This window comes from Puma concolor, chromosome B4, assembly GCF_028749965.1.
Source record: "Puma concolor isolate L17-30 chromosome B4, mPumCon1.1.hap2, whole genome shotgun sequence".
NCBI lineage: Eukaryota > Metazoa > Chordata > Mammalia > Carnivora > Felidae > Puma > Puma concolor.
The window spans coordinates 39,315,622-39,343,450 of NC_141673.1; the positions used below are offsets into that span (position 1 = coordinate 39,315,622).

Genomic DNA, 27,829 nt, shown 5'->3' on the forward strand with positions numbered 1-27,829 from the left:
TTCTTTGGGCACTCATTTTTTTTTTCCCCTCAAATTTTTTTTTAATTAAAAAAAATTTTTTTTAACATTTATTTATTATTGAAAGAGAGAGAGCGTGAGCAGGGGAGGGGCAAAGGGAGAGGGAGACTCAGAATCTGAAGCAGGCTCCAGGCTCTGAGCTGTCAGCACAGAGCCCCACGCGGGGCTTGAACTCACAAACCGTGAGATCATGACCTGAGCCGAAGTTGGAGGCTTAACCAACTGAGCCACCCAGGCGCCCCTTTCCCCCTCAATTTTGAAGGTAATTCTAGAATTGAGTTTTATGTTCTTAGTTGTCTGTGAAAGCCAGAGTATGTTTATTGTAAATTAAAAATATGGGCAGATGAGTTCTAGTAGAACTAGGGAAAGGATGTGGATTGTCTTAATAATCTAGGGTAATTAGGAAGTTTATCAAAAGAATTTTATTTTTGAGGGAGGGACAGGGAGAGAGAGAGAGAGAGAGAGAGAGAGAAAGAGAAAGAGAATCGCAAGCAGCCTCTCCAGCACAAAGCCCAATAGGGGGCTCAGTCCCACAAACTGCAAGTTCACGACCTGAGCTGAAGTAAATGTTGGTGCTTAACTGACCGAGCCACCAGGGACCTCTATCAAAAGACATTTTAGTTTTCTTTTTGATCTTTTTCACAAGGGCTGTCGTCTAGATGTCATCTACATTCCTCTGACCTACCTCTCTTTTATACTAATACACCTAAGGGACCACTGTGTGAGAGTAATTAGAGAATTATAGTTTATATTTATATAATAATGAAATATATTTTAGAATTTAATTATGCACAGATGAAAAGAAACAGGTAATTTATTAAGTATAATCAGTTTTATATGAAATTAGTGAAAAAGCAAGCTGATTTTTTTTCTACTGATACTTGCTAAATGTCCAAAGTTTTTAGCTTTTTTTTCCCTTTTAGAACGGTTATATATATGCCTCTTTAAAGAAAACTTCCGGAGGCACCTGGGTAGCTCTGTTGGTTGAGTCTCTGACTCTTAATTTTGGCTCAGGTCATGATCCCAGGGTCATGAGATCGAATGCTGCATCCAGCTCCCTGCTGAACATGGAGTCTGCTTAAGATTCTCCCTCTTTGTCTCTCTGTCTCTGTCTCTTTCTCTCCTCCCTCCCTCCCCCTCTCTCTCCTTGTCCTACCCCCCTCTCGCCCCCGCCCTTCTCCCTGTTTGTGTGCTCTCTCTCAAATTAAAAAAAAAGAAAACTTGGAAAATACTAGAGTGAGAGGAGAGAGAAGGAGAAAGAAGAACTCTACCTTACATAGTTGTGTGTCTGTATCCTATGTGTTTTTTCTATACTTGTGATTGTACTATAGATATTTTTTATCGCACTTACCATGTAGTTAAGTTTTCTTTATTTGTATCACTGAATAATATTTATTTGAATGTTTATAATTTTATTAACCATTCTAGTTCTATTTCCAGGTTTTCATTATTCATAACTCACATTCTTTCGTTTATTCATTCAACCACCAAATATTTATTGTGTGCTTGTTCTGGCATTCATATTTTGATATGCATTTTATTTTATTTTTTTGATATGCATTTTAATGTATAAGAATTTTTTTCTGTGTAAGTAGGATGGTTTCTTTTGCATAGATTCTTAGAACTGAATCTTTTGGATAAAAATGAAGGAATATTTTAAACCACTTAATATAAACATTTCCAGATTGCTCCCAGAGGGTTGCCCCAACCCTGTTGTCCACTTGAAATGGGAGTCTGTTTTACTGGAGCCTCACTTGACCTGTACATACATACATATATATATATATATATATATATATATATATATATATATATATATATATATACAACCCTTTTCAGTTGATTGCAGGTGATACGGATAATTTTTGGCATTTATAGTACAGGTGGAGTATACATTTTAAAAATATGTGTAAATGAAATCTGTTTCATAATTTATTTTGGTGGTTTCCACACGCACAAGAGTTAAGAATGAAGCAAAAACCTACACAAACATACCAATAACAAATGAGTCAGGTTTAGCACTACAAAAAGAGGGATGGTAACTAGAAAATAACACTGGTTCTTTCTTAGGTTTAAATCTTTCCTGGCCATTTATTAGCTTTCTATTCTTATATAACTCCTCTAAGCTTGTTTCCTCTTTTATAAAATATGAATGATGTAAGCCTGGAAAATGATTGCTGGGAAGGTACAGAAGAAGATTTAGAATACACAGGTACTATATGCCTCTCCTTCCGAGGGAAAAAAAAGAAAAAGAAAAATGATTCTAGAATCAAATATTTGAAAAACTTTATGTAGCTCTGATTCTGTTATTGTTACCGTTGTGTTTTATTAAACTTTAGTGGTAGATACTATCTTTAAATTAGTAGGCTTTTCAATTTTATTTTGTTAGAATGTTTACACAGAATTTTGCATAACAGCCTGTAAAAAAATTGTTTGAAGGTTTTTTTAAGTATACTAACTAAGCAGAAAAATAATAGCCATGGTAAATCATGAATAGAATTAGTAAAGAAAGATTATTTTAGGAACATGGCAGCTGGAAGAAAGATTAGTCAAACCATCTGTGAATTGAATTACAGTACTAAGTGTTAAAGGGGATTTTCAAACATGAATTTTGCTGTTTTAGATTTTGGAAAAATGTTTTCGTGTTTGTATTCGAACTTATGTGTGATCTTGGTATTCACTTCAGGCAGAGTGAAGATGTTTCAGTGTGTCTTGGAAGAATTAAATAGTTCTCTCAACCTCGCTTTCTGCTTTACTTCTATACCACATACACTTTTGTTTGGCCCCTCTAAGTATCTGGAGCTGTTGCCTTTTCAAAAAGTTGAATATGGAGCAAGTGAAATCTACAGATGTCTTCAAGTTTATTAAACAGCCAGTTGCTTAATAAAATGTTACACAGTGGTGTAGCTGTTTAAGAGATAGTAAAGTGTAGAGGAAAGAACTTCTGTCACTGGAATGAGCTACTTCATCTGACTCCTTTCCCCTTCAGAGTGTGTTATGTAAGGGTAATCATATTCTGCAGCGGGGTTCTCACTATGAAGTGTGATGGTATATGTGAAAGTACCTAGCATAGCTTTTCTCACCAAAAGGGAAAGAGAGGTAATTATTTGAGTACTTAGTTTCAGACCTTATCAGGGAACAAATGGGAGGTATCTGCCCTTGAATTTATAATCTGGGGATACAGAATGAATGTATCTGAATGACTTTAGTCACTTAGAACATTTTTTTTCTGTTTAATTACCACACATAAATGGTGTTTTATTCTACTCCAGGAGAATTGAGAAGAAATAGGAAGAGGTTTTACGTTAAATTACTTTCCTGTTTGTAGATGATAAATACAAGCAGATTTTCAGGGGAAAAAAATCTGATGTTGCGCAGGAGAAGCAGAGTTATTGAGCAAGGGGGAAATGAGTTAGCTAGACAGTAGTAGTTTGTAGTATGGTTTTACATTTACTCTTTTGAAGAGCTGTGAATTTTTGATATTTACCTTCATTTTCTGAATTGTAATAAGCAAAATAGATAAAAGATCGCAAATATGCATGAAATTTGGACTTAAATTATCAATATCCAGATTGTGGTATTTAGAATAATACAAAATTTAGGTTCTGTTTGATTGGAGTTTTAGGTAATGTCTGTTTAAAATGACTCATAATTTAAACGGCATGGAAGCAAGACTTTAAAAAAGAGTAAGTTACTTTGAAAATTCTACATCCATTTTTTTGTGTGTTTGCAAACCATCTTTTATCAGGTAAATAAATGCTAGCTGAATTGAATTTTATAATAATAATAATACTGTTTTTCAATTTGAGAACCAAAGATTTTAAAAATCTAGTCTTTGCTAAAAAACAAACAAACAAAAAAAGAATTGGACCAGTTGATAGTGAGGATTAGAGGAAATACTGAAGGTATAAAAATGATGTATGTGGCTCAGTTGGTTAAGGGTCCAACTCTTGATTTCGGCTCAGGTCATGATTGTAGGATTGTGGGATCAAGCCCTGCAGCAGGCTCAATGTGTGGAACCTGCCTGGGATTCTCTCCCTCTCTCTCTCTACCCCTTACTTGCATGTGCTGTCTGTCTCTCTCAAAATAAATACATTTTTTTAAATGCAATACTAATAAAAAGGCTTACGAGGAAATGTCAAAAATTCACCTTCAACATTGGTACTGATATTATCAGTAAGTAACATTTGAAGCTCAGAGGAAATGATGTTCCTTGTTAGAGAACACTTAACAGACTTGAAATTGAAATCTGCTTTGAATATCTCTCTTAATTTTCAGGAATTATCAGGTGTAGAAAGTAGTAGATCCAGGTTGAACAAACTTGGTAGGGAATAAGATCTCAAGATCTTTCAGGATCTGCTGACTTTGGTAATCCCTTCTCCTTGTTCATCTGTATTCTAGCTATACTTCCTTCATACCTTAAATAGACGCACTAAGCTCTTTCATGCTTCCAGTCCATTTATGTTTTCCCTTTGCCTGTATGAATCTCTCCACTCCTTGGCTAACTCCTATTCATTAAGGTTTGTGACTTCCTGTTGGAAACCTTCACTGACTTTTGTATTCTCCTCAAGCCTGCCTTTTCCTGTTAGCACCTTATTCTTTCATACTTCTCTTTGGGTATAATTATGAATTTGCCTGCCATTGAAGCCCAAGCATTTATCACATATCAGAGTGCCTTGTTCATAGTTAATTCTCAGTAAATAATTGTTGAATGATTGAATTTAAAAATTGAGTAGCTTCTCTTTAGATCTTAATGTAATTTTTATTTTGCTTACTCTTTTTTTTTTTTTTTTTGGCAGATTCAGGTAATAAATAACTTATTACTGCCTGGTAATAGTTACCTTTAAGGAAGCTGTGCAGTTGTCCTATACGTTTTTTTTTTAGTAATGACTCCTAAGAAGTGAGGAGCAAGTTAAGGCAGGCTTACTTTTTTGCCTCTTCAAGAAAAGTGAAAACATATGGTTACAAAAAACCTGTATGCAGATTTTTATAGTAGCTTTATTTGTAATCACCAAGAACTGAAAACAAATGAAATGCCCTTCAGATGTCATATCAAGAACCCAAATGTCCTTCAACTGTCCTTCAGTAACTAATAGGAATCCTCCTGAAGAGGACCAGTTGCTCTAGAGAAAATTGGCTCTTGAGCACGATTACTACTGAGTTTTTCTTTCAGGGATGACCCCTCTTTTTCTAGCTCATGTGATTAGGTATCTCAAGTAGTCACTCCTGCCAAGAAGTTTATCCTAACTTCTTCTTGATATAGAGCACTCTTATGTATTGTCCTTGAACTCTTGCACATTTCTGTTGCAGTTCTGTAGTTGTTTATTTACTTCACTGTCTCTTCCACTAAAATAGAAGTCTCTTAATTTTGTCTTTGTAGCCCTACCACTTAGCACAGTACCTGGGATACAGATGGTCAGACATGCAGGAAATGTTTAATGATCTGAAGAATTATTTGCACAGTGACCCATTTCAAAACTTCATCTTAGGGCTTTGAATAGAAGTGAACATTTGGAAATCTCTCTCCCTAATTTATTTGGTGTATAGATACACAGGTGAATAGTTAAATTAAGAATTTTAATAGGGACACCTAGGTGGCTTAGTCGGTTAAGTGTCTGACTTTGGCTCAGCTCATGATCTTGCAGTTCATGGGTTCAAGCCCCTCATTGGTCTCAGCGCTGTTAGCATAGAGCCTGCTTCAGATTCTCTGTTTCCCTCTCTCTTTGCCCCTCCACCACTAACGTGCTTTCTCTCTCTGAAAAAATAGAAATAAACATTAAAAAAAAAGAATTTTAATAGGTGGACAGTTTTTCTATGTACTATGGTACAGGACATCTCATTAATTGCCAACTTGATTTGGTACGTCTCCAGTGACTATTCAGGAGCCTTCTCCTTCCCTTAAAACTCAGTGTGTATGCTTTCTGGAGTCATATACTTAAGTTAAAGAAAATAACCATTTCAGATTGTATGAAAACAAACTTTGGAAAATATTCTAAAATCCCAGATAGAAACCTAAATTTATATCTGGAAGGATATGTTCATGGGTATTACGGTTAAAACTGTTAAAGCTGTAGCTGTAAGAAGCTTTGTTCATTATGTAAGTTCACTGCCATTAATTTAAGAGGTACATTTATGGAAACGTGTATGTTGTGCATATTTGACCTAAACATTTTACTTAAATACTTGTGTTCCTGTTATGTGGTAGGCACTAGGACACATTGGTGAACAAAGCAGACGAAAATCCCTTCACTTGTGTTTACATGAAACTTGCATTCTATTTCTGTATGTTTCTCTATATATGTGTCTAGATGTGACACTGTTGTAGGATAAACAGGATAATAAATGGTTTTAAGGTTACTTCATAGTTTAGCAGAGGACTAGGATAAAATTGGAGGAGGGTACCAGCCCTTGAATTTCTGTAGCCTCATTTCACAGATCTGCCTTTCGGATTTTTTTTTTTCATAGCTTATCCAGAACAAGAAGGAGAAACTTTATTAAGCCGTTTAGTTAAACTGATACTTAGTGTTACAGCATGTGCAAAGCACTCTGCTTTATTAAATACATTTGTATTGGAAAAAAGAGGGCTAAACACAATTTTTATCCCCAGGAAGTATGTATTCTAATAGAGGCAAGACAAGTACACCTGAGATGCCAGTTATGTTCAGTAAGGGGGATGTTACACCAGTCAGTGGCTAAATGAATAAAAACTCACATCATCAAATGTTGATGAGGATGTGGAGCAGTTAGAACTCTCATTGGTGGAGATGTACATTGGTACAATTACTTTTGGAAATATGTTTATCAGTTTCTGACAATAGTAAACATACAACTACCCAGAAAGTCCATTCCTAATATCTACTCAAGAAGAATAAGAACATATTTTATTATTTTTTTAACATTTATTTATTTTTTGAGAGAGAGAGAGCGAGTGTGTGCACATGTCTGCACGCTTGCTTGAGTGGGGGAGGGACAGAGAGAGAGGGAGACAAAGAATCTGAAGCAGGCTCCGGGCTCTGAACTGTCAGCACAGAGCCCGACGTGGGGCTCAAGTTCAACAACTGTGAGATCATGACCTGAGCTGAAGTCAGATGCTCAACAAACTAAGCCACCCAGGCACTCTAAAAACATTTTTTTTTAAAAAGACTTGTACAGAGACGCCTCAGTGGCTCAATCAGTTCATCGTCCCACTCTTGATTTTGGCTCAGGTCATGATCTCACATTCGGGGGTTTGAGCCATGCTTCAGGCTCTGTGCTGACAGCGTGGAACCTACTTGGGATTCTCTCTCTGCCCCTCCTGCACATTCTTAGGCGCACTCATGCTCTTTCTCAAATAAATAAACTTTATGTACAAGTCTTTTTCTTTTTTAATGTTCATAGCAGCTTTCTTCTTCTTCTTCTTTTTTTTTTTTTTTTGAAAAAGAGAGAGACAGAGAATATGAGCGGGGGAGAGGCAGAGGGAGAGATAGAATTTTAAGCAGGCTTCATGCCCAGTGTGGAGCCCTATATAGGACTCAGTCTAACAACAGTGAGATCATGACCTGAGCTGAAATCAAGAGTTGGTCGCTTAACGGACTGAGCCACCCAGGCAACCCAGCGATTTTATTCTTCCTAATAATTGAAAACTGGAAACAGTCCAGGTAGTCATGAGTAAAGGAATGGGTCAACTATGATATAGCCAAACAAGGAAATACTTACTTGGCAGTAAAAAGGATGAACTACTAATACCCACAGCTACATGAATGAATCTCATAAACATTTTGTTTAAAAAAGCCTTTCGCAAAATAAGGATCTACTCTAGGACTCCACTTACATGGAATTTTACAATGACCACATCTTATTTATGGTGAGAGGAGAAAAGCCAGAATGAATGATTGCCTCTGAGGGTTCGGAGAGCAATTTAATTAGAAAGGGACATGAAAGGGGTGCCTGGGTGGTTCAGTTGGTTAAGCTTCTGACTTGACTCAGGTTATTATCTCATGGCTCGTGAGTTTGAGCCCTGCGACAGGCTCTGTGCTGACAGCCTGGAGCCTGCTTCAGATCTTGTGTTTCCGTCTCTCTCTGCCCCTCCCCTGCTCGTGCTCTGTCTCTGTCTCTCTCTGTCTCAAAAGTAAATAAACATGAAAAAAAAGTGGGGGGATATGAACAAAGTTTCTATAGTGATATAGATTCTAAATCTTGATAGGGGTTTGGGTTACATAGGTTTATACATTGGTTAAAATACAACAAATGCACAATTTAAGATCCCTGCATTTCATAGTATGTAAATTTTGCATCAGAAGAGAACTAAACAAATATTAAACTCTACTTAATGATAAACATGCTGAACTATTTAAGGAAGTAATTTACCAATTATCTATACTGATTTCTACAGGTTGGCTTTTTTGGTACATTTCAATTTTTTTTTTTTTTAATGTTTATTCATTTTTGAGAGAGAGCTTGAGTTGTGGAGGAGTAGAGAGAGAGAGAGAGACATAGAATCCAAAGCAGGCTCCAGGCTCCTAGCTGTCAGCACAGAGCCCAACGTGGGGCTCAAACTCACAGACTGAGAGATCATGACCTGAGCCAAAGTCGGATGCTCAACCAACTGAGCTACCCAGACACCCCTTTTGGTACAGTTCAAAGTAACTGGATTAATAGGTGGATAAGGGAATTACTAGGTAGGTAGTTATGTGCCAAAGCAGGTAGTAGCATGTTAATGGTAGACTTTAGATGGTGAGTACATAGGTATTCAGTGTAATATTCTTTCAACTTTGCTGTATGTTTGAACATTTTCATAATAAAAATGTGGAGGAAAAGAGGGAGAATGTTGTATGTGGAAGATAGTTTCAAGATATATTTATATGTTTTATGTAACTTTTAGGAAACAGAAGAATAGAAAGGATGAGGAGTCGTCTAGGCAGAGGTGTAAGGAAAGCATTCTAGGAAGAAGATGCAACATTAGAAGAAATACCAGGATAAGAATTGGACTAGTAAGTAGTTCACTTTGGCTGAAGTGTAGGATAAAATATTGAAAATACATGAACATAGAAAAGTAAGAAGTCATTAGGAATTTCATTCGGGAATGAGAGGACAAATCATTCCTTCCCCTAAACCAAAGGAAAGAAAGAAGAAGGATATGAAGATGTAAGAACTTTTAATGTGAAAAAAGTGCTATCCTTAGAAAATTGCCTTTGACCATTTCAGTTTTCTTGATAGCGTTAAGTGGTGTCGTGGAGCAGTAGGATTTAATATCAGTAGGATTTAATAATAGTGGGATCTTAAGGGGACTGGAGGAGATTTAGAGTGGCAAATACAACATGACAGGAATTCAAGGAAAAGACCAGTCTGTTAGTAGAACATTACAGTGAGGTTAGGGTCAAGTTACAGGGGACCAAACAACATGGTTTCATGTTTTTCTAGCATTGCTCAACAGTATCTGCACAAGAGCGCAGAAATCAAGTGGATGGTATTGTTCAGCCCTGGAGATTGGCAGGAGTTAAAAGGGATTCTGGGCTGGTGAGTGGATAGTTAAAATAGAAAATAGGCAAGTAAAGCCTGTGAACGGTGGACTGGAAATAATTAAAATGGGTCACGAGGCAGGAATTCACATTGAGGACCCCAAAAAAGAGAATCGGTCAAAAGAGGGAGGAAGATGGTGGGTGGGGTACTGTGCTCTTCTCTGGGAATTCCATCGTTCTGAGATCTTAGAGGTGAGTGACATTTGGAAGTGATGGCATCATCCTCCACCTCATCCTATCAGCCAGAAATTTGAGGCATTCTTAAAACTCTTAATCTCTTTCTCAACAAGAGTATTTTAATTCTCGAGTTTCCATTGTGAAGATAATCTAAAACGTACGAACACGAGTAGCTAGGTAGATGGGTAGACAGACAGATGAATGACTGTTTTTCAACGGAATACCGCTTCTTAGTTTTAGTTGCATACACTTGCATTTATGTTGTGTTTGGTGCCAAATGCAACCTTTAACAATCATAGACAAGTGAGGAAAGACCTAGATGGATTTAATGAAAATGTCATGTTTGCAGTGGGGGAGGGTCAGTTCCTAACCAGATAACATCACAGCCCTCTTTATAGACTAAAGAAAAAAACAGTGAGGAAATTTATAAATTTGTTTTGATTTATGTATTTACTACAGCATGTATAAAGGCCTAGGTTTATGTTCACAGTTATTTATAAGTAACATAATAAAAATAATTTCAGTCGATATTAGGGAAGTTTGTGAGAATTTTTTTTTTTTTCCTTTTAGAGGGATCCCCTTATGTTAATCATTTTTGACAAATACTGTTGTACTTAGTAAATGTAGTCTCCTTAGCCTAGTCTATGGGGCCAGTTACAGGCTTCCCCTCTCATTTCTAGTTAATTCTCCCCAATCACCTACCATCCTTTCTTGTACTGTACAATCCTTAACAAATACCAAGTGCTGCTTCCCTTTTTAGGGAAATTGTTTCAGCTTTCGCCATTTCTTAACCTTAAAGACATAGATTAAGTTTCTCCTAGATGCCAACTCCTCCCTACGCTATTCTTGTCTTCTGAGATCCTAGAAACTTCCATCTTAAATAAAGATCATCTTATTTCCTGTTTGGATCCCCAAATAACCATATATTTCGTAATCTGTATCCAGTGAGCTTCATGTGCCAAGCATATTGTACCTAATGAATGATAGATATTCAGTAGTTTGGGAAAAGATCTGAACAGTGTAGCAGTGCTGGTGAGAGGTATGAAAGTCCCCAAACTGGTTTTGGTCTTCTGAAAGATGTTTTCAGGAAAAGGAAGTTTATTATTATGACCAAATAAGAGTTTTTGGGTTTAACTCCATGCCTTATTTATATAATCTGTTCTCTTATTAACATGAAATAGCTGTATCAGAAAATACTTCCATTTGTATCCGACATTAGCATTCTACTGAGTTTTACATATTGCTAAGCTCTATAAAATGAACTACTTTTCCATTCATTTATTATTTATTTATTTATTTATTTATTTATTTATTTATTTATTTATTTAGAGAGAAAGAGCACAAGTGGGGGAGGGACAGAGAGAAAGGGGGAGAGAGAGAATCCCCAAGCAGGCTCCACATTGTCAGCCCAGAGCCCAATTGGGTGGGGCTCGATCTCACAAAACTGAGATCATGACCGGAGCCAAAATCTATAGTTTGAGCCATCCAGGCACCCCTCTACTTTTCCTTTTTGTTGTTGTTGTTGGATTCTTGAAAATTAAATCATAAAGTACATCATCAGTACATTTTATTATTTTAAAGACCATGAATGTCCAAGGTTGTAAATCAAATATAAATAACATAAAAGTGAACTGTTATCTCAGGGTCTTTCTCATTTTCTTAGGGTCACCACTATTTTTTCCAGGGGCTCTGAAAGGATCAACACTAGTTGTGTTACCTGGTTGTTCTTCTTAATCGCATCCATGCAGAGAAAAGATTGCCAGTAACATTTATTAGTTTTTTTTTTTTTTTCAGTAGTTGTTAATTTTTGATGTCATGTGGTTATAGGTCAGCCTTCTACGTTTTATAGGTTGTCATTTGTATAATACATTTGTTTTATATTGGAAACTTCATAATGTAAAAAAAAAAAAAAAACCCTGGAAAATAAGCATTACTTCTAGAACTGTAACAGACATTGCAGAATCCACACACTTAAGCCACAGCTATTTTTACTTAGGAGAAGTTCTCACATAGTTTCTATGTGCTCTTATTTTAGGCTTAATTTTTTTTTAATGTTTGACAAATTAAGAGCTACAAATTAAAATGAAGATAAGCTATCAGATAGTTTTAAGAGGCAATAGATCAAAGCAAGATAGAAGGTAGAAAATCTCTTAAAAGGAAACATGATTTCCAAAAAGCATTTTGGGTAGCATTATAGCTGCATTAACTGTTGGCTATAAGGACATTGTTGTGTAACATCAGATTTTAATAGTTGGTGTCATAGTAGGTTGATGGAGAAAAATAAAATTATAATTTTTGTGCTTGTTAAAGTGATAAAGGAATGTGTAACACTTTAGAGAAAGATTTCCATCAAAAGTATTTTTTAAGGAAATTTCAATAATTCATTATATACTCTTTATTATATATTTTCACTTGAATTTGATCATAGTGTTTTGTAGGAACACTTTTAGGATTCTCTGTGAGAATATATTTAAGTGAAACTAGAAAACAAAACAAAACTCTCTCATGTTAGCTTAGTACCTAAGTTTCATGTATTTTAGGGTTATTAGATTTGACTGTTGCCTAGGCATTTCCATCCATGGGAATCCCAAAGCCTTATATGGTCAAGACTTAGCTTTTAGACTTTCAGTGAAATGCAAGGCACCACTCCAAAAAAAGAAAAAAAGAAAAAAAAAAACACAACTAGCTGACTTTCACTTTGTCTTCAGTACTGTCTTCTTGGCTGCTTTTATTACCACAGTAGCTAAATTACTAAGAACCTTATGTGCATTGGGAGTCTGTCTTACTAGTGGAAGGAATTCCTTTTGTGGCAGTAGTTTTATGCTAGAATGCTAATGTTATTTTAACAAAGTATTACATGCTGTTATATAATTTTCATTTTTTTTTTTTTTTAAGGAAACTTAAAAGCAGTTCTAGTTTATTTTATCTCACTACAGGGGAGAGGAGAAGATGTGCATGTAGTGCAGTTGGAAAGTGTAGGTTTGATTACTGGCAGGTATTAGGGAAGTGAAAGTGAAATTATTTGCTTAGAGACTTTTCTTCCTTGGAACTTCTGCTGATTAGAGGACACAGTTGAAAAAGGTGTGAACCTTTAAGAACAGCAGTGTTGGCGAAAAGGATTATTAAAACAATAACTTATTTCTACACTGGTGTGATCTCCTTTAGCTCTAATCCTCATTTTTGCTTTGAAGAATGTGATTTTTCTGAGTGGTCATATAATGAATATCATTCATACATTTAACTCCAAGATAGTTTAATAGTTTATAGATATTAAAATTCTTAGTATCAGTAGTTACACATTTTTCATGTACGAAAAGGTATTATTCCCCCTAACATTAGAAATTTCAAAATGTTTTGCAACCTCTCCATCTTCCCATAGTAAGTCAGATATGACATGGAAAAATTAATTTCTCTGATACGTTCAACTATAGGTAACAAAGCATCAGCAACCTATTTCTGAATCCTACCAGTGAAGCTAAATCCTACTTGTAGGTTCTTCCATTTAACATTTGATTACTGATATATTCTAGACACGGTGTTATGAATACCTAATGGGATCCTTGGCTTTGAGAGCTCATAGTGTAGCGGAGGCAGGAGAGAAAAATGAATGTAAAGATAGTATATATGGGAAGATAATTGTAACACAATGTTTTAAGTGTATTAGGACAGATATGTGTACAGTGTTACAGAAAATGGAAGAAGAGAGTGATTTAACTCTCGTTACATTGAAATAGGCTGGGGAAAGCCTAAAAATAAAAGCTAAAGATGGTTAAAAGAAGACTGAATTGAGGAGCAATCTGTAGGGTCCAGCAATGCCTCAGCTACTACTCAGGGGTACCCTTTATCTTCCAGAGAAGTTAAACATCCCAAACTACCTTAAGTCTTATGATCAGAAAGAAATGAAATTTCATTCTAGGGTTACTTTTTCTTGGCAACTGGACTCAATCCCCTCCTCCCATCAACCAGCTTTTTTGTGATGAGGCCTGAGAATATGCTTCCATAGAATTTTTAACACTGAGTTTTATCTAAAGACCCTTTATTGTCATGTTTACCTCAACAAAATCTTGTAGCCTTTGTCTTTCTGGCAAAATTACCTATGTGTCAAAAAGTCTTTTAGATAACTGGAGAATCATCCCCAAAGATGAAAATCTGATGTGTAATGTATTGAGTCAGCCATGTTAATCATTGAATGTGTAGTATAGATAAATAATAAAAAGATCTTTCAGAAGTTTCTGGTTCAATGTAGTTATTGGTACATAAAATCTGCATATATAGTTTTCCCATAAAAGTGAAAAATAGTATAAAGTTATGAAATATCAATTCATATTGATTATTTGTATCTGAAAGAGACTTGGAAGTTACAGTGCAGTGGTAATGCTTATTTATTATATTACAAAGGGATTGTGTCTGTTTGGGATAGTGGTCCCAGACTGAGTGCCTCAGCTTGGATGTAAAAATAGATTGTGGTGATAAAAATGGAGTTTAGTGGGAAAAGGGACTTTTTGACATGTTCTGCAGTAAAGAAATCTGTTTAATCCAGTATTCTCTGAATTTTTAGAAGTTTTTAAGAACAGTTTGTTAGAAACCATTTATTAACTTTTCAGTTCAGTAGTTTCATGGAAACAGTAAATTTTCGTGATAAGTTGCTTTAAGAAGGGCTCCATAATGACAGTTGTTTCAGGAGGCATATTGAAAATGTAGGTATTCTTATTTCTGCCATATTATTTTCTCTTGACTAGATGGAGATCTACATTTAAAGGAATGTAAAAACTTTATTATATGTAAATTTAAAAGTACTAGCATCTTCTAACATTTTGGGATAAATTATTTAAATAGATTATGCAATAGAAAATCATACATACCCCTTCCCCTCAATGTAAAGGAATGTATAAAAGATTTTTTTTCTTTTGTTCATATGCCCTCCTTCGAAAGTAAATATTAAAGGAATAATAGGGTTTTTAAATTTACTATCGCTCTGCTTAGTTAGAAGGTTATTCTTTTATACCTTTTTACTCATCAAACATGTACTCACTAGCACATTACCAGGAGATTGTTATTTACTTACTCTAAAGGTGTAATTTCAGATTGTTCTGACATATTCAAGAAATGAAGGGTGGCCCAGTGTGATTAGAGCTTTGAATTTGTGGAAATAGATAGGTCTAGATAACTGGATAGGCCTAGGTAATTTATAATTCCTAGCTTAAAGGACCAATGATGGCATTTACAAGGAGTTGAAATATATGAGAAAAGACAAATTAGAGATTAAGTAGAGAAGGGAGCATGATGTTTGGATACACACAAACTGAAGTAATGAAAATTGATATAAATGCCTTCTACTTTGATCCAAAATCTAGTAATGCAGCCGCTGTTTATTGCTATATAACAGATTACATCCAAACTTAAAATAATGGATATGGCTTATCTAGTGCCTCAAGATCGCACATGAGATTGCCCTCAGGCAGTTTGGCTGGGACCATAGTCTTATCTGAAGGTTTAACTGAGCTGGGGGGGTGGGTAAGTAGTAGGGATCCATTTCAGAACTTACTCATGTTATTGACCAGCTTTGTTTGCTTGCCACATGGGCTTCTCCACAGGACTGCCTCTTGACAAGGCATTTGAGTTCTTCCAGGTTGTGAGTGATCCAAGAGAGGGAAAGAGTATATATGACATCCCATCACTTCTGCCCTGTTCTGTTTGTTGGAAACAAGTTCAGCCTACACTCGAGAGGAATTTACACAAGGGTGTGACTGCCATGAGGCAGAGATCATTGCCATCTTAGAGGCAACTTAGAACACTAGCAAGCTAAAATAAAATGTTTATGGCATTTTACATCCCTCAATTTATATTAGTAAATACTTAACCATTGCTTCCTATTTACTATGCTTACTACTTTGCTTACTAGTAACTGTTTATTTCTCTTACTGTTGAACAAAGCAATTGAAAATTGATTATATCTTTGCTCATTTGCTTTTGTTTTTCACACTCTGCTCTCCATTTGAATGTTTGGTGCCCCTCTTATTTTGTGACTTAGAAATAGTAACTCCTACTTCCTTAACTCCTCCATCAGTGGTCCCAGAAATACAAAATAGCTTGGTAGTCTAAAATGGAAAATAATAGTTCATTAAAATAACCAACTAGGGAGCCCCTAGGTGGTTCAGTCAGTTAAGCGGCTGACTTCAGCTCAGGTCATGATCTTGCAGTTCATGGGTTCCAGCCCTGCATTGATTGGGCTCTGTGCTGACAGCTCAGAATCTGGAGCCTGCTTTAGATTCTGTGTGTGTGTGTGTGTGTGTGTGTGTGTGTGTGTGTGTGTCTGTCTCTCTCTCTCTCTCTCTCTGCCCCTCCCCCACTCATTCTGTCTCTCAAAAAATGAATAAACATTAAAAAAATTTTTTTAAATAACCAAGTAGGATTTTTTTTCTTTCCATGGACCCAGAATTATATATTCTTAACTCCATCTTTGATACTTTTTGCCAAAAAAAATCTGAATATAGCAGAACTACTAGGTTCTCAGCCTGTCAGACATGTCTTTGCTTTTTCCTTTTTGAAAAGGATGCAGGGATATGGTTTCAAGCCTTGGTCTATTTCTTCCCTGCAATTTCTCCCCCATCTGTGTGACACAGGGGCATAACCAAAAAAGTAGTCTTACACAAATCTTCCCAAATCTTTCCCCCTTTCCTCAATTTGAGTTTATAACTGTCTATCTATCATATCTATCTATCGTTTTTAAAATTTAACATTTTTGAGGTTTCATAAAAGGTATACTGCAGTAATCCAAGTATACTAAAATACAGAGAAGTTATGTTGTTTTGTGATTTTATCTATATGTTTATCTTTTTTTTTTTTTTAATGTTAATTTATTTTTGAGAGAGAGAGAGCGTAAGCCGGGGAGGGGCAGAAGAGAGGGAGACACAGAATCCGAAGCAGACTCCAGACTCTGAGCTGTCAGCACCGAGCCCAATGCAGGGCTTGAACTCACAAACCATGAGATCATGACCTGAGCCGAAGTCGGATGCTCAACCGGCTAAGCCACCCAGGCACCCCTGTATATGTTTACTTCTAATTAGACTGAGTTGCAGGCAGGATTTGGCTCTTTAATTTTGAACGAGGCACTGTGTTATATGCTAATAATAAGTGCCCGGCGGATGTTGATTATCCATAACTAATCATTTAGGGAACATTATTTTAGGACCTCTCCATGCAGACCATTTAACATACTTTTATTAAAAAGAATACATATTACATATACTGTTTTAATTAAAAAGTGTTAAATTTAGTTTTGCTTTAATTTACCAAAGAAAACAACTGAAGACTGGAGTAATGGTTAAATTTTAGGTTAAATTTTCTTTATCAGCCATGTACTTTGCTTGGATACTCAAATGTTCCTTTAAGACTAAGAAAATAGTCTATGAATATAGTGACATAGGATTTTTTTTTAAAGACCACATCACAATTTTAGAAAGATTGGACTATTCTCTAAGAAAGATTAGGATGTCATTACTAATCCATTTTTGTCTTCTCTCCCCTCATCTTGTTTTAGCTATATTAACACTTCTACTTTGTTGGAATTTATAATATTTAGATTATTTTTTATTGATCCTTTGATCATCTTGTCTTTATTTCTGAATATATTTTGTCTAGTTTCAGTTACCATGGATATCAGAGGTTCTCAATCTAGTCTGTTTTTACAAATTGGATGGGGAATTTCTTTAAAGTGGAAATTCCTGGGCACCACTCTCAGATTCTGATTTCTTCTATCTTTCTTCCAAATTCAGTTGAAGTACTCAAATTTTATAGCATTTATCATACCTCTTTTTGCTATTTGTTTAGTTACCTGTCTTGCCTGCTGGGCTCTGTCTAAGCTCTGTGGTACAGAAATCTGGTCTGTGTCCTTTACCAGGGCATTTCTAGCATCTGGCATAGTGTCTGGCTGAGGTGGACACTCAATATATTAATACTTTTGAGTTAATGAAGAATCTGCTCTTTATCAGCCACATACTTTGCTTGGATACTCAAGGAATTCGTCAAGAAACAGCTAACAACTGCGTAATATGTTTTGTTTTGGAAAGCCATACGGATTTTATGTCCTCACTGTAGAGATGTTTTTGGAAAATAACTCAATGACTTTGACTTCTGTTAATTAACATTTTGCCATATATTCTTCCAGACTTTTAATTAGGCATATCAATGGCAAGAATGGTATCCTATTCTACATATTTTTGTAACCTAGTTTTTTTTTTTTAATTTAATAGAAATAGTAAGTAGATATTATTTCTTCTCATGAAACTAAATTATTTTCTTGTTAATATATACATTGATTAAACCCCTCTGGATCAGTTGTGTGATCACTTCTGATAAAAGAATGTAACAAGGAAAACAGCAACCTGTGGCTACCTTCTATTTCTAGAGCTCAGACAATAATGAAACCTGGCAAAAGATTTATTTTCTCCAAAAAATTTTCTTCAACTCATCTCTACTCCCATTCTGAGTTTTCTTTTTCTTGATTAATGCTATATTTCTTTGAAAATTGCTTATTATTTTTCTGCCTTATCTTATTTTCCTAATTAGATTATAAGCATCCTGAGAACAGTACAAGATCATTACATTGCTCATTAACAAAAATTTATTGAGTAGCCCTGTTAGGTATTGTGAAGTGTATAAGGTATTTTCTATTCTTAAGGGATTGTCATCCAATTCGTAGAAAAGACTTGAACACATGAAACAATAAAAACAGCAAGCCTCACACAGTACTTAGTATAGTTTTATGTACACATACACACCCTACGCCATAAATGTCTACGTGTTAAGAAGTTAGCACTTTGTTTTGATTCATATTTCCTATATGCCAGGCACTGTGCTTAAAGGAGACAAAGAGAATATACTCTTTAGTGCTGTTCCTTGCATTCACCAGAATAATCAATAAAAATTATTAGTGAGAGAATGATCCTGAAGCTCAATTCTTTTTAGATCCCTAAGGATTCTAAACTTTAGAAGAAATGCTCTTCCCTTACTGAGTCCCCAAATAAAAATGTGAGCCTCTAAAGATCTAGGTTTCACTTACTACTTTATAGATCTTTATCAGTAAAGGAAATATACAGAGCTGTGTAATAAAGTAGATAAAGGATATATTTCAGTCTTTGAATATTTATATTTCCCAATTTTTAGTGTTGTCTTTCAAATATGTAGTACTTGTTGAAGTATGAATGTTGAAGCAATACTTAGATTACTTTTCTCCTGAAAACTTTTTTTTTAGTCTCAAAGAAGTTTTTTTCAGATTTTTTGAATAGTCTGTTTGCCATGTCTAATTTATTCAATCCACAAATATATATTGGATCTTCATCAGGTATGTGCTTCCTTTATTCTCTCTAGAATACTGTATGTACATAAACCTCAACTTTACTTAATCCAAATGAAGAATTTCCCATGGTCCAGCATTGTGTACAATCTGTGTTTTAAATTTATTATCCCAATCATTTTATCATTTGAGTATATGACTTATTATGACATAGGATAAGTTTTTATTTTTACATCTAGATTTCCTACCTGCTTGTATGATAAGAGTAGAAAGGGCAAAAATATTTGAAACTTAAATGCAGTGCTAAACTTATTTGTTTTCAAAACTAAATACAATTGACCTCCTAGGATTATACATGCTCGTTTATTTGCCAGTCTTAATGCAAGACCAAGGTATTTATTTTTTTATTATTCAGTAATGGAGTACTGCATAGAGTTCTTCATTGTTTTTTTCTTTTTTTTTTTTTTTTTTGTTTGTTTATTTTTGAGAGAGAGACCGAGAGCTAGTGGAGGAGGGGCAGAGAGAGGGAGGCACAGAATCTGAAGCTGGCTCCAGGCTCTGAGCTGTTAGCACGAGCCCAACGTGGGTCTTGAATTCATGAACCATGAACCGTGAGATCATGACCTGAGCTGAAGTCAGACGCTTAATTGACTGAGCCACTCAGGCGCCCTCATTGTTTTTCTTGTTTAAACCACGTCTGTAATTCATCCTTTGATAGTCCAAATTCAGTTTTCTTTTAAAATAAACAAAAACTTGATTGGATTATCTCCAGTTCAGTTCTTTAAGCATTCTCACCTGACATCTGTGTCACTGAATGCTTAGGGCATGGACTATTTTCTAGTATATCTACAAATTTCTGTTCCCAGCAGTTGCACAGAATCAAGTCTTCCTTAGTAAGAGTCATAAAGAATTGTGTCAAGGAAATGAAAGTTGATTTAGAGAACTTCCATATTCAAATTCATTTGTTAACTGTATTACTAATGACTAGGCACAAATGGTAAATGTTTCAACTAATTGACTATAATTACATTTTCACTTAAGTTCTCTAATGACATACAACTAAATCTTTTTTCTCTGAGTTGTATATAATTTGTATGAATGAACTTATATAAAATTTATAGGGGCGCCTGGGTGGCTCAATTGGTTAAGTGGCCGACTTTGGCTCAGGTCTTGATCTCATGGTTTGTGAGTTTGAGCCTGCTTCAGATTCTGTGTGTGTCTCATTCTCTCCCCCTCCCCCGCTCATATTCTCCCTCTCCCTCCCTCCCTCTCTCTCTCTCTCTCAAAAATAAACATTAGAAGAAATTAATAAAAAAAAATTTTCACATATGAAAGTTTGAAAGAAGCCTGAAATCCCAAGATATCCTTTGTATATCTTTTATAATTTAATCGTCATCTTAGAAATAATTGTGGCTGGGACTTTTACCAAACTGGTACTAAAAGGAATATTTGACAAGTCTCCACCATTTAACCTTGTTTTATAATTTACAGAGGGATGAAAAAGTAAATTATAGATAAGAATATAAAAAAAAATTTTAAATGGGGGTGATTTAGCATGTGGATTATGTATCTGCAAACATAAAAGCACTACTCTAAGTGCTTTCTATATTAATTCATATACCTATCATAGTAAACTTTTGGGGTGGGTACTATTACTATCCTCGTTTTCCAGAGTACACTGTAGCACACAGGACGTTAAGTAATTTATCCAGCAACACCTGGCTAATAAGTGGCAGAACTGGGTTAATCCTGCACAACCTGGCGGTAGAGTACATACTTTAAAGAAAACCACTTTCGTGAAAAGGAATATTATAGTATTAGAATTTGTTTCAAATGCTTCTAATTTCATAATTGTGATTTTACTCAGTTGAATTACATAGTTGCTAAACATTTTTTATTTCTCTAGGAATGAAATTTAATGATTTTTCAAGCTATACATGCCCCACCCAAAATCTGTCTTTAAGCTATGGATTTTGTCTACCTTCAGCCAACATTGTGTAGTTCCTTTATTCATCTCTTTGTTGTTAGGCTTTTCAACTTTTTTCTTAAAACGTGGGAAACAAAGTTTGTTCTTGAGCTAACTTGCTGAGATAAAACAGATGTTTTATGTACTTGAACTAGTTTGTTGAATTAGTTTACAGCTCAAGTTGGCAAAGCTGCCTGAACCTGGACTAAATGACTAAAGTGTCTTCACACAGCCATTTATTATTGGCAATTACTCTGAATATGTATTCACCAAAAACTTAAGATAAGCTATGTTCGATAATATTTTGGAGGTATATTTGAGTCATTCTGTTTCTTTCCATATATATGGCTTATTAATAAACTGACTACATTTTAGTCAGATATTTAAAGTCAGCAAGTCATGTGTCTCTTAATGTGCTACATGTGTTAGCTTTTGATTCTCTTAGCGACAGTATTTTTATGGGTGTACTTCACCGGTTTCTTGTGTATGCTTTATAAATGTTCAGGAGAACACTTTGAACAACTTGTACCACAAACTTGAGATTCATATGTAATGTATATTTTGTGACAGTGTTTTTAGCATTTAATTAATATTAAAACATTTCAAAAACTTAGTAAATTATAAACAAAGGAAAAAGCAGATTTAACATTAACTGCTTTAGTATGTTTATTGGTGTTTCTTACATTATACTGACTTAAGTATTTTAAATCAGAATCAGCAACGTTTCATTTTCAGGAATCACCTATACCCATAGGTTAATTTTTTCAAAGAGCTGGCGGAGGGGGGTTGCCTTCTTAAAATAGAGAAGCTTTAAAAATTAACCATTTGTCTTGAAAATCTTTTCTCTTCAATATCAAAGGTTTACTCATAAGATGGAAAATAAACTTTATTCTAGATCCTGCATACCTTCATCCTCACTATATGTGATTTGGCATCTTCATACACCACTTGTCACTTGTTCATATGTTAAGCTCTGGGATAGAGCCTCCTCCAGGAGATATTCCCAGACTATCACTATTCTTTCTTAGTTCTCCTTTTCTGAGCTCCCATAGTAAGTAGTGCACAGCCCTGTAACTATATAACGTTCCTCTTAATATAATCATTTAGTTGTGTATTCATCTGCTGGTACTAGTGGTAATCTTCTTGAGAACTTTCTCTTTAACTTACTGAATAAAATACTTTTGTGTTCCAAGTAAAATATATGGATAATTTAATATTAACATTTCTCTTACTGTTTTCATAATCACTTCTCTGCATCCTCTCCCTGAGTGATTTCAAGCCCCATTGTATTATTATCTTAATGCAGATAATTCCCAAATTGATGTTTTCATCTCACATTTTATTTTCAAAGCTCTAGGTCTGCATATCCAGTTGACCACTGGCCACTAGATATGCATGGTTAGATAGGTATACAGACACCTATAAATTCAACATATCCAAAGCTATGAAATCATTTTCTTTCCTCAACCTGCTTCTTGAACCTGTAGTATTTATTTTCGTGAATGGCTTCTCCCTGTCCCTCACCCAAATAAACCTTGCATATTTTCTCTTAAGTTTCTCATTATAGATCAGTCTGTATAACTGGTAAGACTCAGTTCAGGCCCTTCTTTTTTCATATTGCTTCCAATAATCTTTCTAAAATACTGTTCTGATCATGTCACTCCTCTGCTTAAAAACTCTTAATAACTCTTTTCAAACATTATCTACTTAAAATATAAAATGTTTTCTCCTGCTTTTCTCTGTACTGCTGAATTGAGCCATTATTACTGATGGGATGTGTTGTACTCTTCCCTTTATGTGTGGGAGTAGAAAGTGGAATGAAAACCATCTCTAGCGTCAAATCCTGTCACCTCTGCATTATGTTCAGATCTTACCTGGAAAAGACCTTTTAGCACATAGCTTTATCCTGGTTTATAACTTAATACTCTGTGTATACCTCTGGATGATTTACTTAGTTTATTCTATGCATTTTGAAAATCACAGTGCATTTGCACAGGGAAGTTTCTTCTAGTTGAGTTGCTAGTTGAACAACATATATATAATCTTCAAAACGTTGCCCAAACATATACCTTTTTTTTTTTTTTTTTTTAAAGTAAACCGTATCTACAATGTGGGACTCAAATTCCTGACCCTAGATCTAGAGGCACATGCTGTACCTACTGAGCCAGCTAGGTGCCCCTCAGACATATACTTCTTTTTTTTTTTTTTTTTTTTAATTTTTAATTTTTATTTTTGATAGAGACAGAGCACAAGTGGGGGAGGGGCAGAGAGAGAAGGAGGCACAGAATCTGAAGCAGGCTCCAGGCTCCGAGCCATCAGCACAGAGCCCGACACGGGGCTCAAACTCACAAACCGCGAGATCAGGACCTGAGCTGAAGTCGGATGCTCAACCCGACTGAGCCACCCAGGTGCCCCAGACATATACTTCTTAATGAGACCTATATGGACCATCTTAGTCCTGAGAAGTTATCTTTATGTCCCAATGATATTGTAGTACTTCTCTATCTACTGCTGTTATGCCCTAATATGATCATTGATATTTATGGGCAAGCCTGCTATATTGCAGTGTGATCCTTCCGGCTTCCCTATATTTCTAGGGCTTTGGCATATATGCTTTTTAGTATACATGATAAGAAGAGTAGCTAAAGGAATTGGGGATATTTAGCCCAAAAGAGAGTATGTGAGAATTCTGGGGTGAGGGTGTTCATCATATTTAAAGGTTATCAGTTAAAAGAGAGATTCCATTTGATTGTGGAGTTTCAGGGACCAGGGGATAGAAAATAAAGGAAGACCTATTTTAGCATGTACAATTTAGAGAAAGATAAGTAAAGTGTCTTATATTGGAGGTAATACATAGAGTAGGCTTTCAAAAAATAGTAGCCTGTTAATTTTTTTTTTAACCTGAGATATAATTTGCAGTAAAATACATGGCTTTTAAGTGTGCAATTAAGTGAATTTTTGCATACGAATATGCCTAAGTAAAAATCAGAAAGATAGGGAACATTTCCAGTCCTCCAGAAAGCACCCCCATGCTCCTCTTATTTCTCCACAAATTTGATCATTATTCTGAACTTCAACACCAGAGATTAGTTTTGCCTAGAAACCTACCGTATGTATCCTTTCTGTCTACCTTTTTTCACTCATCTATGTCTGTGAAGATCATCTGTGTTGTTGAAGGTAGCAGTGGTTCTTTTAGTTTGATGTTCTTTTCTCATTGATGTATAGGATCCTATGAATAGAATCTCCTAACACACATACACTCCACTCCGTTTATTTATTTATCAATTCTTTTGTATTTTTATGCTAGAGTAGATATTGTCAAATGGTTTTTTGAAGTCGTATGAATTTTACACTTTAACCAACGGTTTGGTTGTTTCTCCATATTATAATACAGTAGATTTAGCATTTTTCTTTTAAGAATCAAGTCTTGGGGCACAGGCTGACTGGCTTAGTCAGTGGAGCATGTGACTTCTGATCTCTGGGTCAAGTTGGAGCCCCATGTGGGGTGTAGGGGTTACTTAAAAATAAAATCTTTTTAAATTTTTTTTATTTTAGAGAGAGAGAGCATGCACACGAACAGGGGAGAGAGACAGAGGAGGAGAGAAAGAGAGGGAGAATCTTAAGCAGGCTCCCTGTTCAGCGTGGAGCCCAGTGCAGGGCTCAATCCCACAACCCTGGGATCATGACCTGAGCTGAAATCAAGAGTTAGATGCTCGACCTACTGAGCCACTCAGGCACCCCAAAAATAAAATCTTAAAACAAAAAAAAGAAGTCTTAAATTTTCTTATGTAAATACTGCCTATTCAGTGTAAACATTTTGGAAATAAGGAAAAATTTAAAGAAGAAAATAAAAATTGGTCTTAGTCTCACAGCCAGTGATGACTGTTAACCTTCAGTGTATATTCTAGTTTTTTTGTACATATTTCTTTGTAAAATTGTAATCATATTAGGTAAACTGTTTTTGTGTCCTGTTTTAAAAATTTAACAGATTGTGGGGTGCCTGGGTGGTTCAGTCAGTTAAGCGTCCCACTCTTGGTTTTGGCTCAGGTCATGATCCTATGGCTTCATTGGTTCAAGCCTCACATTGGCTCTGTGCCAACAGCAAGGAGACTGCTTGGAATTCTCTCTCTCTCTCTCTCTCTCTCTCTCTCTCTCTCTCTCTCTCTCTGCCCCTTCCCAACCCACATGCTTTCACATTCTCTCTCTGTCTCTCTTTTAAAATGAATAATCAGATTTGTATTAGATGTATTTATCAAATAAGAGTTTTATATTTTTCAATCGATGATAAAAGAATACTGTTTTGGAGTCTGGAAAAATTAAAGCAGGCGGAATGAAAAGGGTGATAGAATTAAATCAGTATCTTTTCTTGGGGCGCTTAGATGGCTCAGTTGGTTAAACTTCCAACTCTTGATTTTGGCTCAGGTCATGATCTCACTGTTTGTGGGATTAAGACCTGCCTTGGGCTCACACTGATAGTACAAAGCCTGCTTGGGATTCTCTCTCTCCTCTGTCTCTGCTCCTCCCTTCCCACCCTTTCTCTCCCTCAAAACAAGTAAACATTAAAAACAAAAAATCAATGTCTTGTCTCAAGGAAATTTAATGATTAAGCATTCAAATAGATCTAATATTAATTCAAGCCACTGTGGGTCATTAGCTATCTCAAATAATGTTTTATAGACTACTTTCTAATATAATAAATAGAATATGGATGTTTCTTGTTTTGTTACTAGATAGCTGTGGTTCTCAAATCTCTCCAACCCTTTCTTTAAACCCCTGCTTCTTGAAAAACAAATTTTTCCCCAAGCAGTATATACTTGAAGTCCATATGAATGTTACTTATGTATATTCATTTAATATCTGCTATGTGTAAGGTACTATTCTGGGCACTATGAAATCTTGCCATCAGAATCCTTTTAACTTGTTCCAAGGGGAAGAATCAGATACATATAATCTTGGGTGCCTGGGTGGCTCAGTTGGTTAAGCCTCCAACTCTTGATTTTGGCTCAGGTTATGATCTTCACAGCTCATAGTTGGTGGGATTGAGCCCTGCATTGGGCTTTGTGCTGACAGCATTCTGCCTGTTTGGGATTCTCTCTCTCTGTCCCTCCCTTGCTTGCACATATTCTCTCTCTCTCAAAATAAGTAAATAAACATTTTTTAAAAAAATAAACATGTTAGGGAATTTTAGAGATATATAACCTACCAGCTTCTTCTGTCCACTTGATAAATAAAGATACTAGAGCCTGAAAAGATTAAAATACTTGTCTAACACTATAAAATTTGTGGCATTGCCAAAGCTAGAGCCTAGAACCAAAAGCTATGATTCCCTGTCAGTGCTTTTCCTACTTTGTACTTTGTCCGTATTGCTTTTCTTGACACCAACTCTGTCATTTTTTTCCCCTAAGAAAGTGCTATTTAGGAGTGTTTTTTGGGGGCACGTGGGTGGCTCAGTCAGTTAAGCATCTAACTTTGGTTCAGGTCACAATCTCATGGTTTGTGAGTTTGAGCCCCGCATGGGACTCTGTGCTGTCAGTGCAGAGCCCACTTCATATCCTCTGTCCCCCTCTCTCTGTCCCCTCCCTGCTTGTTCTCTCTCTCTCTCTCTCTCAAAATAAATAAACTTTAAAAAATAAAAGTGTTTTCTTTCGCTTCTATGGTGGGCAAAGAAAAACTGGTTTCATTCATACAGCACGCTGTGTAAGTGCCTAGAACTTATGATATCCTGTTGCTGAGATTACAGATAGGCAAGAAATATGTTGATAAACTATGAATATCTGTGGAAAGCAGTGTTAAGTGTGGAAAAAGATTATATTTTTTAGAATCTAAACAACTGTTAAGAGTGCCAGCTCTGTCATCTCGCACCTGTCTGGCTTATTCAAGCTACTTAATCTCTGAATCTTAGCTTTCTCATCATTCATCTGTTAAGCCCCTACCACATGCCAAGAACCATATTAAGGTGCTGCAGATAAAGCAAAATTCTTGTTTCTCACGAGGGTTTTTGTGAGGATAATGTATATACATCAGTAAAATAAAGTACTTGTTGTACTTACTGGCACAAAGTAAACATTGATAAAAGTTCCTTCTTACTTACTGTAAGTTCTCAAACTTCGTCTCAAGACCACTTTATACTCTTAAATTTTTTGGAGGGGTGCCTGGGTGGCTCAGTCGGTTAAGCATCCAACTTCAGCTCAGGTCATGATCTCGCGATTCATGAGTCTGAGCCCCGTGTAGGGCTCTGTGCTGACAGCTCAGCGTGTGGAGCCTGCTTCGGATTCTGTGTCTCCCTCTCTCTCTCTGCCCCTCCCCCACTGGTGTCCTGTCTTTCTCTGCCAAAAATAAATAAATGTTTAAAACAAATTTTAGTTATTGAAAGACCCCAAAGAACTTTTGTTTCCGTAGTGTGAATATATTACTATTTGGTGATACTAGAGGTTAACACTGAGGATTTTAAGTATTTTATTAATTCGTTTTAAAATAGCAGTACTGTACCTGTGTTATATAAATAATATTTTAAAGTTAAAATAACTGGTTCATTTGCTCCTAAAGGGTTCAATTTATCATGGACAACAAATACTGTTGTTTTTCTTGACAGATTTTGTTCATTTTTAAGAAAAAGTATGACAGAAATCCAAGTTAGACTAAGTATAGTTTCTCGTTTAATTAAAAATTGTATTCCATGGAAAAAGTGGCTAGTTCAACTTGCATCTTAGTTGCACAAGTACTTTTCCTCAGGGCAGTCATTATACTTGAAAGAAGTGTTTTTTGCATGCTTCATATTTTGTTCCAAAGAGTACTAAAAAGATGTGTATTCAGGGGTCAAGATTTAATAAGATTTATATTTTATACTACTTTAAGGACATTCATAAGTAAAAAATA

At 35.5% G+C, this 27,829-nt stretch overlaps 1 protein-coding gene across 11 annotated transcripts in view; it reads left to right on the plus strand.

Annotated features, from left to right (window-relative positions):
- PPP1R12A (protein phosphatase 1 regulatory subunit 12A) overlaps positions 1–27,829 on the plus strand; it is a 160,409-nt gene that overhangs the window by 22,984 nt on the left and 109,596 nt on the right. The gene's annotated exons all lie outside the window — the stretch shown is intronic.